Here is a 14,593-nt window from a genome sequence, read left to right as displayed (position 1 = left end):
TTTTTATTTTATTCCTCCCAATAACTACATGTTCCTACAAGTGTCTCACAAGCATGGACTGAGTTTTTACACAGCTTTTAATGGATAACATTTTAAAGAGTTTTCATAAAGTGAATGAGGCTGTGATAAGCAGCACAGCTGGTGAGCCAACAAGAGACTACAATGAAGGCATTACCAGGAGGAAAAAGTTCTAGGAATGTATTTCCCTTATGAGGCCCAAAGATTAACCAATTAAGATCAACGCACCAGTTCATATATGCAAAATATAAAAGGAAAATAAACAGGATGACTAGAGTACTCTCTGAATACGCCTTTGCTTTTGGAACAGAAATTTCTGACAAGTATCCACCAAAAATCAAAACCATGCAATCACCAGTAATAAAGGCAAAAAAGCTGAAGAGCTGTATTGTTATTTTACTCTTGCTTACTCCTGAATGTGAGCTGGAGGAAACACAAGGGAAATGTTTAGAGGAGCACATCTTACGTGGGTCATGTTGTGGCCTCAGAAAACCTAGGGAACTAAACCGTAGGTGACTGCTTATACCAACAAAATCCTCAGGAGCAAGACCCCAGGATGACTTCTTCTGCTTCCTGTTGAGGAAACTGAGTAAAGCAAAGATAATGCTTCCAGGGAGAAGGTTCCAGATTTTTACAGTGAATATCAACAATTTTACAGGTATTTCTCCTCCATAAAGATACTAATAATTTTTCATCAGTGCTTGGGAACAGGTTCAAAGACCTGTTCCACCCTGAAATTGTACTCTAGCTTCCCCAGGAGTATTGTGTGTGACTTCTCCCATTGTGTGTTTTCATGGGACATTATTTGTCCCCATATTTGCTTTCACGTATGCTTTCACCTCTACTTGCCAGTTATTCATTACTGTAGGAGCTGTTGTATCCTGAAACTTCACAGATGAAGAATGTTTGTATGACCTCCCAGACTTTAAATTACCTGCCTTTAACCTTTTTCCCATCAAGAGTAGAAGTGTTAATTTTCACAGATGTACAGAACCTCTGGAAGTCAAATTATTTGTTGAAAGGCCTCTGCAGTACGTACAGACCATACAAGCTCACTGTATAACTAGATGAGAAGCATTATGCTTCTCTCAGGGACCCTTTTTGCTCAGAAGTTTTCAGATTGTTTCTTGTAGAAGCTGTCCATTTGCAGAAAATGAAAAAGCAATCGTGGCTATCAAGAGATCCAAAACAGCTGTACCTTTGAGAACAAGATTAGTGCTTTTCATCCTGATGTGAATAGGAGCTTTGGAGACATTGCACTGTGGGAGCAATGTTCCCTTACTGTGAAGAGCGAAACAGCCCTGGATACACTGAGTTGTATCAACCCCTTAGAAAGTAAGCAGAGGCATGCAAATGTTTTTAGATTTTTTTTGGTTTTGCTGCCTCATATTATAAACAAAGTGAAAACTAACAAGGACAGAAAAAAACCCGCGTTGCAGATGCTTTTAACTGGACTGTGAAGAGTTCTTGGTTCATTCTCTGGGGCCACAGATGAGCAATGTGCTTATCCTGCCTTTTTCCAAGGATATGGAAACTCATATCGCAAACTCATCGCAAACTAATGCTTAAGGCATGAATGTAGGAATCTTGCTCAACTGGCTGTCTGGATCATTCTGTCTTTCAACCAGTATCATCTGGATCTCACCCAAATTCATCCTCACCCAGATGCTCTTCTCCAGGAGCCGTTTTCCTCTAGGCAGTGCAACATCTTTATGATGGCTCTGGTTACATCTGTAGAAAGTGAGATATACACTTGGGTGTCATCTGCAAAGCCTTTAGCAGCTTAGCCCCTCTCTGGAGCTTTCTGGAGGTATTGGAAAGGGATGGAGGGAAAGGATTTATAACCCAGTGGTCAGACTGCAGGTGCAGGATATTGGGAAAAAAGCAAATTATGTTACCAGTTGTTCTGGGGTCCTACTGAAACCAGTTTTTGTGTCTGCAAGGTATACAAGATTGGGATATATTCACTTAGCATTTAAAGGAAGAAGAGAGACAAGTAATTCCTTGGCCCTGTCTGAAATTAAAAAAGTCCTTGCAAATTAATACAGCCACACCAAACTGGATTAATAATACTAGCAAATGGAAACATGTTGTACAATATAAAACGCCCTGCATAAAATAGATAGAATGATGAATATTGTTTCTTACTGCAATACATTTTGGCCACTGCATATTTTACATTTAAGTTTACAGTGCAAAGGATATTACTGAAAGAACAGCTTTAGTTGATAATTTTCTTGTTTGGTAGAGCTGATATATTAAAAGGTTAATGTACTTTTACATTTTTCTAAACTTATCATTTCTTACTCCAATCTCTCTTTCCTCATTCTTAACCTCTTTAAAAAGAAATGATATAAAATAGGACTTCTTTTTGACGATTTTAGCCAGAAAACCTTACTTTCCCTGCTGATTTTCATGCTCTACAAGCTTTGCCATCATAAACCACTTTGCATGTATTAAGGAGTATTATATTAGATGAGGCAATTTAAGTGTATCCCATTTCACTTGGTGAAACTAAGCAGCTTTGCATTATAACTAAGTTGAGGTAATGAGAATACATTTAAAGCATGTGTTACCTGAAACTGAAGTTAGCTAGTCATTCAATAGTGCAACCTGTGGGTTTGCAAAACGATGGCAGGAATCCTGCTGCGAGCGAGATAGGAAAATTATTATAATCTGCATTCCTAAATTGAATGAGTATTTTGCTCAGCAGAGGCCTCTCGACTGCAAATACTCTGAAATTACATCCTGCTGTTTAAAATGCCTTTTTTCCCAAGTAAGTAAAAATACCCACCTTTTCTTAAATCAAATATTTTTTAAATCTTACATGAATTAAATTATTGAGACAGGGAAATGTATAAATCCTTTACTACCTCTTGTAAAAACTGTTTGATATTCACATTTTTATTAGAAGGGACAAAGTGTCTAGAATTCATGGGTTTATATTTAAATTATTTAATTATTATATTGTTAAAGCTTATCATCATATCTCTCTCATCAATTTTTTTACTGAAAAATAATTCCATGTTTACAAGTTCTTTAATTTGAATAGGAGAAAATTGTATGACAGATAACAGAATCAGCTAATAGATGTGATGCTTAACATACTACTAAGGTAAACTCATATTGAAAGTTTCCAGAAAAGACTATACAAAAGTGAGCAAAACCACCATGACCTTACAAGATGACACAGGGGATAAACTTCTGCCGCAAGAGTAACATGGTAAACATAATTTCATTCATATGAATTCTTTATCTCATTAAAGCCAGAAATGACACCAAAAAAAAAAAAAACAAAAAAAAACCAAAAAAACAAAACAAAAAAAAACCCAGGCCTGGGCATAAGGATTTGGGATCTCTGTACTCACTGTAGTTGTTTGAGAAATTGTTTTCTACCGTGTAAAAGCAATAAATACTGTAAATACTTCTCATTACATCCTCTCTAAGAGTCCAAAATGGAAGAGGAGGTGTCTCAGCTTATCCTCCTCAAACTCTCTCTCCTTTAATTGGTGACCAGTGGAAAGATTTACTATAAAAGATATCTGTGCTCCACAGCTGGAGTCAGTGGGGGCCTTGGCTTTGCAACACTTGGCAGTGTGCTTGTCTCTAAGTTGAAAAAACCAGGACTAATTCTCTTGCCCAGAGTGTGGGTGACAATGTCACTCTACCCCCCAAAAATATGTGCTTAATTTTAGATGCTTCCTGGAAACTGTCCCTTCCCTATCTGCTCCCTGAAATCTACCATGCATTGAATGGGACTGTGGGGAAAAACCGAGGAAATATGTGAATAGATGGGATGGATGAGCATGAGCCAGGGATCAAACTCATGCCTAAGCCTTGTTTTGCTGTTACAGATAGATGTATGTAGCTTTGTTTTTTCTGATAGGAAATAATGGTTGAGAGGAAGATGAGGTTACTCTTATGTGAAAGGTGGTTCCCAGGAGAACCAACAAGACAGGCAAAGGTGATGACAAGGGTATAGACATATCTTAAACACAACCTGTTTTTCTTTATCTTAAGGGACCTTATGCTGAGTTGCAGTCTTGTTGCTTTAGATTAGGGTTCACAGCTCTGACCTACTTCTGAAATGGTGGATAGATCACTTCTGGGGTTTTTTTTGGTCACAAAATATATTTGACAGAAGACATTTTTATTTCCACACATTGATACAACCTCCTAGGACATGGAAGGGCAGAATTCAGTCTTTCCTGTATCAGGGGACTCTCCTCCCGACCTCTGGGAGGAAGTTGTAGCCTCCAGGATATAGCCTGTATGCTGTAGGCTTAACATAAAATCTCCAGGGTCAGTTTTAAGTCTCAGGTTATGCCAAATGTTCCCAGTTCCCAAGCCATTTTTTTTTTTTCTTCATTAAATGCACAATATTTCTTTTGACCTAAGAAATTAGGTACTCAATTCAGTATAACCATCATTTATTCACTTACATCTGGGTAATTTCTTACTTTTGCTACCTAAGCTTTTGCAAGCCTTGTGTATAAATCTAGCTGCACATGTTTGATAAAATTCAGCCAGTAACAAAAATTAACCATGGAAAATTTGGACAGGTGGAACTCCATCAGTTTTGCAGCCAGTCAGATAATTTAGCTTATTCTTTTTGATTTGCACTGTTTAAACGAACATATCTATTACCTGTCAAGGACAGTTTGTTCTCCAATCTATCAAATAGTTGTAACATTTTTTGTAATATTAACTACAAAATCCACAAAAATGAAGAACAAAGCAAATTTTTTAACATGATTTTCCATCCAAATTTATATATTGGTGTTAATGAAGGTATGCTTTAGTAGCAATACTGTAAGTAAAGTGAAAGATATGGAGGATGCTTAACCTCATGAAGTTCGACAAGTGCAAGTTGCACCTCAGTTGGGGCAATTCCAGATATGAGTACTGGGAGATGAACTCATTGCAAGTAGCCCTGTGGAGAAGGACTTGGCGATGCTCATGGAGGAAAAGCTGGACATGAGCCAACAGTGCGCTCTCACAACTCAGAAAGCCAAACACATCCTGGACTGCTTCAACCGAGAAATGTCCAGCAGGTCAAGGGAGGTGGTTCTCCTCCTCAACTCTGCCCTCGTGAGGCCCCACCTGAGTGCTGCATCCAGGTCCAGAGTCCTCAGCACAAGAAAGATATGGACCTGTTGGAGTAGGTCCAGAGGAGAGCCACAAAGGTGATTAGAAGGATGGAGGACCTCCCCTATAAAGACAGGTTAAGAGAACTTGTGTTGTTCAACTTGGAGAAGAGAAAGCTTCTGGGAGACCTTATAGCAGCTTTCCACTACCTTAAGAGGGTTTACAAAAAGGAGGGGGAGGGACTTTTTATATTGGCATATAGTGACAGGACAAGGGGCAATGGTTTCAACCCGAGAGAGGGCAGGTTTAGATCAGATGTTGGGAAGAAATTCTTTACTCAGAGAATGGTGAAGTAGTGCCAGAGGTTGCCCAGAGAAGTTGTGGATGCCCCATCCCTGGCAGTGCTCAAGACCAGGCTGGATGAGGCTTTGGCAACCTGGTCTAATGGAAAGTGTCGCTGCCCATGGCAGGAGGGCTGTAACTGGATGATCTTTAAGATCCCTTCCAACCCAAAGCATTCTATGATCCTATCTTCCAGCATTATCTGTCCTAAAACAGCAAGATTCTACCAATAACTACACTGAGCTAGCCAAACCCATAATCCTATCCTTTATGTTTGTTTATCAGTCCACACACAGACATATTGCACAAATCTCCCAAGAAGTACAAACATAGGCACAGTGCAGGAAGATGGTGTTTGTAACGCATTTGACATTTTAACTCTGAAACTGAGATATTCATTCACCTCACAATACACACACACAAACACACAGAGAAGTATAAAAGGTGTAATATTATTTTAAAAAAATCCACATATTAAAGCTGCAATGTATGCTCTATATGAATTTCACTTTCTTGGAAAATATTTAGGTATCACATTGAGGGCACCCCACAGAACAAACACAGCTCTCCTCCACACAGAAAACTTTGCACAATCTTGCAACTCCTCTAACCTTCTGCTTTTAAATGGAGTCTGTATTTTTATATTCACATTCTTGTTCCTCTTGAATTCTATTACAAAAAATTCGCAGTAACTTCAATAGAACTTAGATAAAATAGAACCATATTGGGTTTTTTGTGTTTATTTTGATTTTTTCTCCTCTTCTCCTGTCTGGAGTAGACATTTGGTGCCAATGGGCAAAAAATTATTTTTGATGAGAGATGATATTTTTGTCGTCTGATATTTTATACTGGGAGTAAGTGTTTAGAATACAAACAAAAATGCTAGCTAGAGTACCAGACAGAAGAAGATTGACTAGAAAGCTATTATTCAGACATCACTAGAATCCCTCCACAGAAAAGAAAAAGCAGAACTCAATTCATATAACTCTAATGCTCAAACTTGAGCTCTATAGCTCTATAGCTCAAGTTTGATCTCCATCTACTTTAGCCAATAGGTTTGCTGAAATTATTTTAACAGATTGTGGAGATGTTTAATGAGAAAATATAGCATTTGTAAAACTAAATTTTTTTTTTAAATGTCCATATGAAGTAAGATGAAGTTGACAGAATAAAACTGAAAAGAACTTTCCCCCCTCTTCCCCCAAACCCAGATAGAGCATTAATCCTGAAGAATATTCTGTAAAAGATGAAAAACAGATGGCAATCAAAGAATAAAATCAAGGTTACATGATTGTTCACTTTTCTTCTCTACTGCTCATAGCATTATCCACATCATTATGAACATGGTGGTTTTTTATAATGTTATGATTAGTGCTGAAAATCCTGATGTATCTTTATGATCTTGTTACTTTCCTTGTCAGTTATGTGTCTGAGATATGACTTGATGCGCACATATGCCCACACACATTCTACCACCTTTCTGAGCATATATCTGTTCACAAAATTATTTCTTCTATGTTTTCGATCATACCATAGAAAAATGTCAATGTTTTGTTCTGGTCAAGGTTGATTTCCTGAGATGGCAAAGTAGTGTCAGAATGATATCAGTGGATTATATAATATTTTAAGAGAAATCAAAGGGTAGAAAAGCATTTTATTAAAATCTCAAGAGTTTCCAGAAAGTGAATAGCTGCCATTAAAAGGAAATTAATTTTTCCAATATGTTATGTGTGTCTTTGGCATTCCCCTGAAGCCTATATGCCATCTAGAACAATCAAGCACACAGCTGAACAAACACCTACCCCTGATCCCCACTGACTGTAAACAAGAGCCATCTCATGAACAGAGGTAAGCAGAACACTCTTGTCCCCTTTTTACTGGTTGTAAATCAGGTGAGAGTGATTGAAATGCACTAAACACAAGTTTAGAAAAAATACCACAAAAATGATTAGTGGCAATCAAGCTCAGAGCACGGGTAGAGCTTTCTCTTGTTGGCCAGAAAGTAATTTAGAAGGCTTTAGGTTGCCCGAGCTCACTAAGCACATTTATTACGTGGTAGTTAAAAGCATGATCTCAGCTCTATGTGCAATGTTAATCACCATTTTATTCATCTGTGCGTCTGTTTAAGCAACAAATTGAAACATAATCCCTGGTGCTAAATGTTAAATGAAGCAGTCCTGAAACCTGAGGCTTTTAAGGAAGACACTAACCTTTGTGTCCTTAGGCACATCCAGAAAGTCCAGTACATCTAGATTTGATGAAGATCATTCCAAAAGGATTTAACTCATCTGTTCCAGTGTTCAGTCCCACGAAGTCTTTAGTGGTTACTGAAAAGACCATTCAGGGAATAAAGCATCTCCAGGTATGCAGATGGAAAGATCAGACATCTCTGCTGAAATGGTGTACAACTCGCTGAGCCTGTACAAAAAGAGAAGACCCTTGCTGCATATTTGAAAAAAAAAAAAACAACCCAACAAACCAAACCAAACAACTGAAAGAACCCAAACTCTCAGTTTCCCTGTTTAAGAATGAAAAGAAATTTTTTGTAGTAGGGCCCTAGAGGTAGTACTTGTCAGCTCATGTTTCTGGAAGTACTGTGTCAGTATCTTGTAAACATTGGCAGCTGGAATCTGGAGCACAGGTTAGAGGGGAAGGGGAAGGGGAAAGGAAAATTACAACAAATTCATTTCACAATAATAAGCCCCAAACAAAAGTCATTCCTAATGACAGAAAATAGCTAATTACACTTATTTTAAGTGAGCTGCAGAAAAAGGAATGCTAGATATTTATTTAATGGAAAGAGGTAATATATTGCACATGCTACTGCTACTCTGCTACATTTCACCCTTGACATTGGCCAGAAATGTACTTTACAACCATTTTGTAAACCACTGGAAAAACTACTTTTATACTGAGAACAATGCCAGACATAGCTGATGAAAATGGTAACAGCATTTAGTGAGAATTGTTTAGTTGATCTTGTCTTTTTTCTATTTTCTGGTTTTGGTTTCCTTGGTTTTTTTCTTTAATAATCAAACTATGCCTCCATATTGAAGAAGTGGGTCACAGACACAAATGTGAATATGGTACTTAATTGCAAACCCTGTACTACAATATCTAGCTTCGGGCATGAACATATCTACTTTCATTCAAAGAAAATCAGGTCCCAAGGAATTTGGAATACAGTTAAGCCCTCAAAACCATCAATGCCAATGTGACCTGCCAAAAGACATTAACTCTGCAATTATTCTCTTAGTTGGGAAAAAATACTTGTGAGTAGAGGATCAACATTAAATCAAAAGGTTTCTGCAAAAATATTGCAAAGAATGACCAGTTTGAGAACCTTATAGTATGGTTGGAGTCTAACAAGTGCAGATGCCTTTGCACACTTGAAACTGAACTTTGCACCAATGAAAGAACGTAGAATCTTGTAAAAGTCTAGGAGAATAGCAGCCATCCTTTTTTTTCAATGAAGTGTTTATTTCAACACATAATTTCCATCTGCATTACATAAACCACTTGGCTCAAGAGCAGTTTACTTCTGACTGCAGTTGCCTGTAGGATACATGATTTGCAACACTGAATATTTTGTTTTTCCATCACAAGCACTTATTCATTAATAATATATCAGATAAATGGCTTCTGATTGAGCAATTAAAAAAATGTAGGCAAATCAATGGCAAAAGACACCAAGCACCATATTATAATGATACAATAATTCGAGCTCATACATTAGATCAACTTGATAGTGTCCCAAATGCCTTCTTTTGATAGATCAGTTTCACAGAGTAAATGTTCGGCTGAAATAACTAGTAAAACATCTCAACTACTGCTCTGAGAAATCGTGCCAGTATCATGTACAGTATCTTTGAGAACTAATAAGTTGGCTCCAGAAAGCAAACAAACAAACAAAAAACCCCTAGAAAACATCTCTCTGAACATACAAGCTCTCCCTGGGGGGAGATTAATAGTCACATGAAAAAGACAATGAACTCATCTCTCAGTCGTGTGAATGGGACTTTGATAATCATAAGGGTCTGATTCCTTTGATGACAGTGATACTTAGAGATACAGATTGTAGCATTAGATCCAAACAGTGCTTGCTATCACTCCTTTGTGCGACACAGAGAGTGAGGGAAGCAAATGTGATAAGTCCCTTAAGAGGGAGCTCTCAAGGGCTCTTAATGTATCACGAGTAAGTCCTGCTCTGAGTTGCAGGACTTTCAGCTGAGTTGCTCACAAGGAAAATACAATGCATTCTAAGGGCTGTGCTATGGCAAGCATCACCACCTTTTGAGGTTTCAGAGAAAAGAAAGGAGATTTGAAAACACTTTTGGAGAAAAGCTGCGTATAAATATTTTCTCTCTTTCCTAGGTGTATTGCATGAATTAAATTAGTTAAAATTTTCTAAGGCAGTACTCAAGCTCCCTAAGAATAATGTTGTTAAAAGTCCTATCATTTTATGGGCATTCTGTATTTGCAGAATGGACTGGTTTCCCATCAGGCTTGAGGAGACAATATGTAAACATTTATAAAATGGATACTGTTCAGTTTAAATGAACACATATATTCTACAAAGAATAGATTGTTTTCAAACTTAGATGGAATTTATCTTCTATTATCTGATGAAGACTCATTAATGATATACAACAAGTTTCAGTAATGACAGATCTACCAATAAAAGCCACAATTCAATGTGGAATATATGCAAATATCAATATAGGTAATTATATATAAATGATCACAAATATAATAAATTTATTTATTGTAAGCAATTTAGATGAATACATATGAAGTGAAAAATCAAATTAAATGGAGTAACATAATAATTTTTTTCTTATTTGATTTCTAATTTAACTGTTTCTGTTTGTGCTAATGAGAACACTAGAGATTCTTGTTTAGTGACTATCCATTTTCAGTGTGTGTTTACCCACTCTACCTAAGACTAGAGTCTTTGTCCACACCAAAAGTAAGACTTGCTGAAGATCATGTTTGTTTATTTTAAATAATGGACTTGAGTTGGTTTACAGGTTTCCCTTTCTGAATCAGTTAGACATAGGGGGTTTTTGCGCAGTTCAAGAACAAGAACCCTGCAAGAAATATTATAAAAACAGATGACGAGAGTCTGCTGATCATCTAAAGACAGAATTTAATAAGAAATTTTCAGTTATTTTGTTTTGTTTTGGGTTTTTTTTTAATGATTTATTTTTCTAGTTTAGAAAATAGCAAGCAACTAAACACTTGGACATTGTAAATGACCTTCTCTTTATTCACACATGAAAGTCTCTCTTCCTCAAAAAATACCAAAATCTGGTCATGTGCACACACCTTGTCCATTTCAATGAAAAATAAAATGAGCTAGATTAAACCATGAGAGCTGAATCATGCTTAACACTTCTACAGAGTGAGACAGAAGGCATTAACTTTCAAAGTGTCAAGGTTACACTGGAAGGTTCAAATCACAGTCAGAGTTGGTCCCTACAAAAACAATGAATTTGCCATAATGCCATGAAAACAGATAGAGAGAGCCATAACTGTGTGACAGGGGACAAAGAAAAAAATAAAATCACTTATCAATCACTTACACAGATTTTCATTTTCAGGCTTCCCCTGACTTTCCTCTGCTCCATGAAAATAATTTTCAGAAAACCCCCAAACTTCTGAGCCTATGGCATCTGTCCAACCCTATTAATCAGACTGCCTCAACTTCTAAGAAGCCAGAGCTTCTAGTGTTTGTGTCTCTGGGATAAACCTTTCTAACAGAATGCCTTGGGGCAGAAGCATTGGGAACCCTCCAGCACAGTTCTTCAGAGCTGACCGCACATAGTCCGCGAGCTATTGATGAAATCTGGGAGGAATTTCTATAGTTTCTTCCACCTGCTGCATAAATATGAAGCGTAATTACCCTCAGGGAAACAACCCTCCATTCTTGCAAATTTTGACATGCTACATATTACCTTTTCAGCTGTTAGTCAAAATGTTTTTGAGACCTGTGCAGTCATGGCAGGTCACAATGGCTACGACACCACTGTGCTCGCCATCAGCTTTTCAGTTCCAAAGTAAGTTTTGGTTGCATGATGGAATGAATTTCAAGCAGATCAATGATTTGTCCCCAAAAATACTAACAACCTGTACTTTTAAAAAGATATATTTTTCCTTTTGAACCCAAATTTCAGTGTGATAAAACATGGCTGAGAATATTTGCATCAAGGTAATAGAAGTTGGTAAACACTCTGCCAGTGTGTCCACATTTCAAAATAAGCACAAACCCCCTTTTTTTCCTCTGTTTAACAGTCAAGCAAAAGGTGAGATCAGCATTCCACACTAAGTAATGTGTTACTATGGTGTAAACCTAGTGTAGTGAGTCTACACTAAGAAATTTATAACAAGTCAAAAAAATTATCGAACTAAAATTACATTAAGAAAAGGTGTGAAATGTGCAGTAAATCTCTTGAGGCAGTAGTCTTAAATAACAAGGCTGTGTTGCAATAAATATTTAATAAGAAAAGCAAGAATAAAATAATCATGAACAAATTTTCTCAAAGTACCCTAGAACAGGGGTATGTTCAGCACAGAAAATCTCATTTATACCTAAGCCCCGTTCAAAGTACCACAAAAGGGCACGTATATCCCTATAATCCACCATATTTCATATGTACAATAAATATGTACAATACACACTTTACGTGGGTTCTTGTGCACCAGTTCTGCAGCATTTATTCAGTACAAATTAGTACCTGTGACAAGAGTAGCTGCTTTACTGATGTAAATTCAGCACTTCAGCACAACTGTACAGACAGCTACAGCAGTGGAAACTCTGTCGCATGATCTACAGAAATAGGTCAGCTTTACAAGGAAATCACTGGTTCTTGGAGGAAATAAATAATGAATTTCCACTCGGGGAGAGACTCCCTTGCAGACATGAGGCCAATGTGAATATTCTTAGCAGGAAACCTGTTTTCTATGAGAGTCAGAAAAAGGAAGAATGTCCCTGCCTGGGCACAGAGAGATGCCTTTCATCACACTTACATGAGACACAGTGCAAAAGGGTACAAGGAGAGGATGGAGCTATGACAGCACTCATGTCACAGCCCTGGCAACAGGGGTATACTATGCTCACTGGGAAGGGAAGGCTACAACACATAGTGACCCTCGGCAGCTTTGTGTGACAGTGAGAAAGTGAAGAGGGCTAGTGGGACTCACACATGCTCATCAGCACATTACAAACTGACAACCCTGTCCAAACACTTCATGCATGCAGTTAAGGTACCCATATTGAAAAAGAAGACATTTGTTCTGAATTTATTTTTCATAATATATGTATTTTTACATTCAAATATATTTAAAAACATGTATTCATGACACAAATTATTTTCTGGCAAAAGGAAGAGGGGAAAAGCAGCATATATTATGATAACTGCTATGGATTTTTTACCTTCCAAATCTCTGTATGTTAGTATCAGCTGCTTCATCTCTTCACAGCTACTCACTACATCTTACCATGTAATGTCTGATACAATCTGTAAGTGAACAGTTGAAAAACCACCATAAGGGATTCTTCTCTCCTTTGTCATGGGTACTCTGTCTTTCCTAATCCATGAGTTCACAGGCAAGCTCTTCTTTATTTTAGTGTTAGGTAGTGTGAGGATAGCTATATTTTTGTTTGCGTTTCCTGCCCTCTCAACTGCAGCTTCCAAATATTCTGGTTATCCAGATTTTTAAACAGAGACAAGAAAACCCACAAGAATACCCACTACTGCAGCCTATGAGAGACAAGGAGAAGATGAGGGAACTGGGTTTTTTCAGCCTAAGAAAGGAAGGCTAATGAGAGACCTTGCTGTGGTCTGCAGCCACCTGAGAGAAGGATGTGGAGAAGGTGGAAACAGTCTCTCCTCAAAGGTGCACAGTGGGAGGATGCCAAGCACTGAGAAGAGGTTGAGGTACCTGCTGTGTGACTGGCCTGTTTTTAGTGAGAGATTGGACCTGAAGCACCCTGAGGCCCCTTGCCCCCTGGTGACTCTCCTGAGCAGAAGTCCTGGCTCCCCTGACAGATCAAACGCTGCTTCCCACAAGAAGGTAGGCATTGCTTGGAGGAAAGAGCTTATCATTCTGAGTGAAATCTACACAGCAGTACTCTGAATCCCAAATAAGATTTTATGCATGAGACCCAAAGAGTCTCAGCCTTGTCAGCTTTCCAGAGGAAATACAGTCCCACGCAAACGTAACTTCACAGACCTGAGCTGACTTACAAAGATGCACAGATTTTAGAGAGCAGTAAATAAAATCTGAATGCAGATATCACTTTGACTTATCTTTTCAGTTAGTTTGCCCATTAAAGTTCTTTTCTCATTTGGGAATGAAGCACAGGCCAATTGTAAAATCAGTTAAATGTCTCTCCTTGATCTTCACTCCCTAAACTGATGAGCATATAAATTAGATGAATTATTACTTTTTATTCTAATTTTTCTGACTGGACAGCTTATTTATTACATCTACATTTATAGGAGCTTCACATCTTCTCAATGTGAAGGGTTTTAGTACATTTCCAGGCAGGCAGTGAAATGCTGCACTGAACCTCCTGGTATCTGATTCAACCCCCTCCTCAAAGGCAGCATCCTTTGATCTCAGTACCTTGCCCCTGGACTCCTTCTCTCTCCTGACTGCAGCAGCAGCAGCCTTATGTGACACCTACAACTGGTGGGGAAATGGGAGTTTTCCACAGGCACGCCGAGGGACAGCTGCCAGGTGCACGAGGCAGCACTCTGGGTACGGATGCATTGTATATCTGTACAGGCTATAAACGCAGCCTATCACTACCCAGTCAGTTGTTTAAGCGGTGTAAATGGCCACTTTTTCAGAAATTGGATCTGTACTTTGAGTGAAGACACTGTCAGCCATGAAGAATCCAAAAATTTGCCTGTGCTAACAAAGTTATCTTGCTGTTTCCTGCTTTCTGTCATAAACACACACAGAAAGAGTTGCTCTGCACCATGTAACAGCTGCATTTGAGATAGAGCAGCAGTCTTTATTTCCAATTTGCTTTTATATCAGTCCCCACCCTAGCCAAATCCTGCCAGCAATTATCGTATTTACAGCAGATTTGAAAAACATTTTTCCTTTACAGAGCAGAAATATTCAGTCCAGT

At 38.0% G+C, this 14,593-nt stretch overlaps 1 protein-coding gene across 3 annotated transcripts in view; it reads right to left on the bottom strand.

Moving 5' to 3' along the window:
* Window positions 1-14,593, bottom strand: part of HS3ST5 (heparan sulfate-glucosamine 3-sulfotransferase 5) — a 193,494-nt gene that overhangs the window by 85,572 nt on the left and 93,329 nt on the right. For all 3 annotated transcript variants that reach the window (XM_010402683.4, XM_039569741.1, XM_019291043.2), the window contains exon 2: window positions 7,659-7,866. The gene's annotated coding sequence lies outside the window, so the exon portion shown is untranslated. The remainder of the gene's footprint in view (window positions 1-7,658; window positions 7,867-14,593) is intronic.

This window comes from Corvus cornix, chromosome 3 (genome assembly GCF_000738735.6).
Source record: "Corvus cornix cornix isolate S_Up_H32 chromosome 3, ASM73873v5, whole genome shotgun sequence".
Taxonomy (NCBI): domain Eukaryota; kingdom Metazoa; phylum Chordata; class Aves; order Passeriformes; family Corvidae; genus Corvus; species Corvus cornix.
Note: the sequence above shows the minus strand (reverse complement) of the source record. Positions and strands in the feature narration are given on the sequence as shown.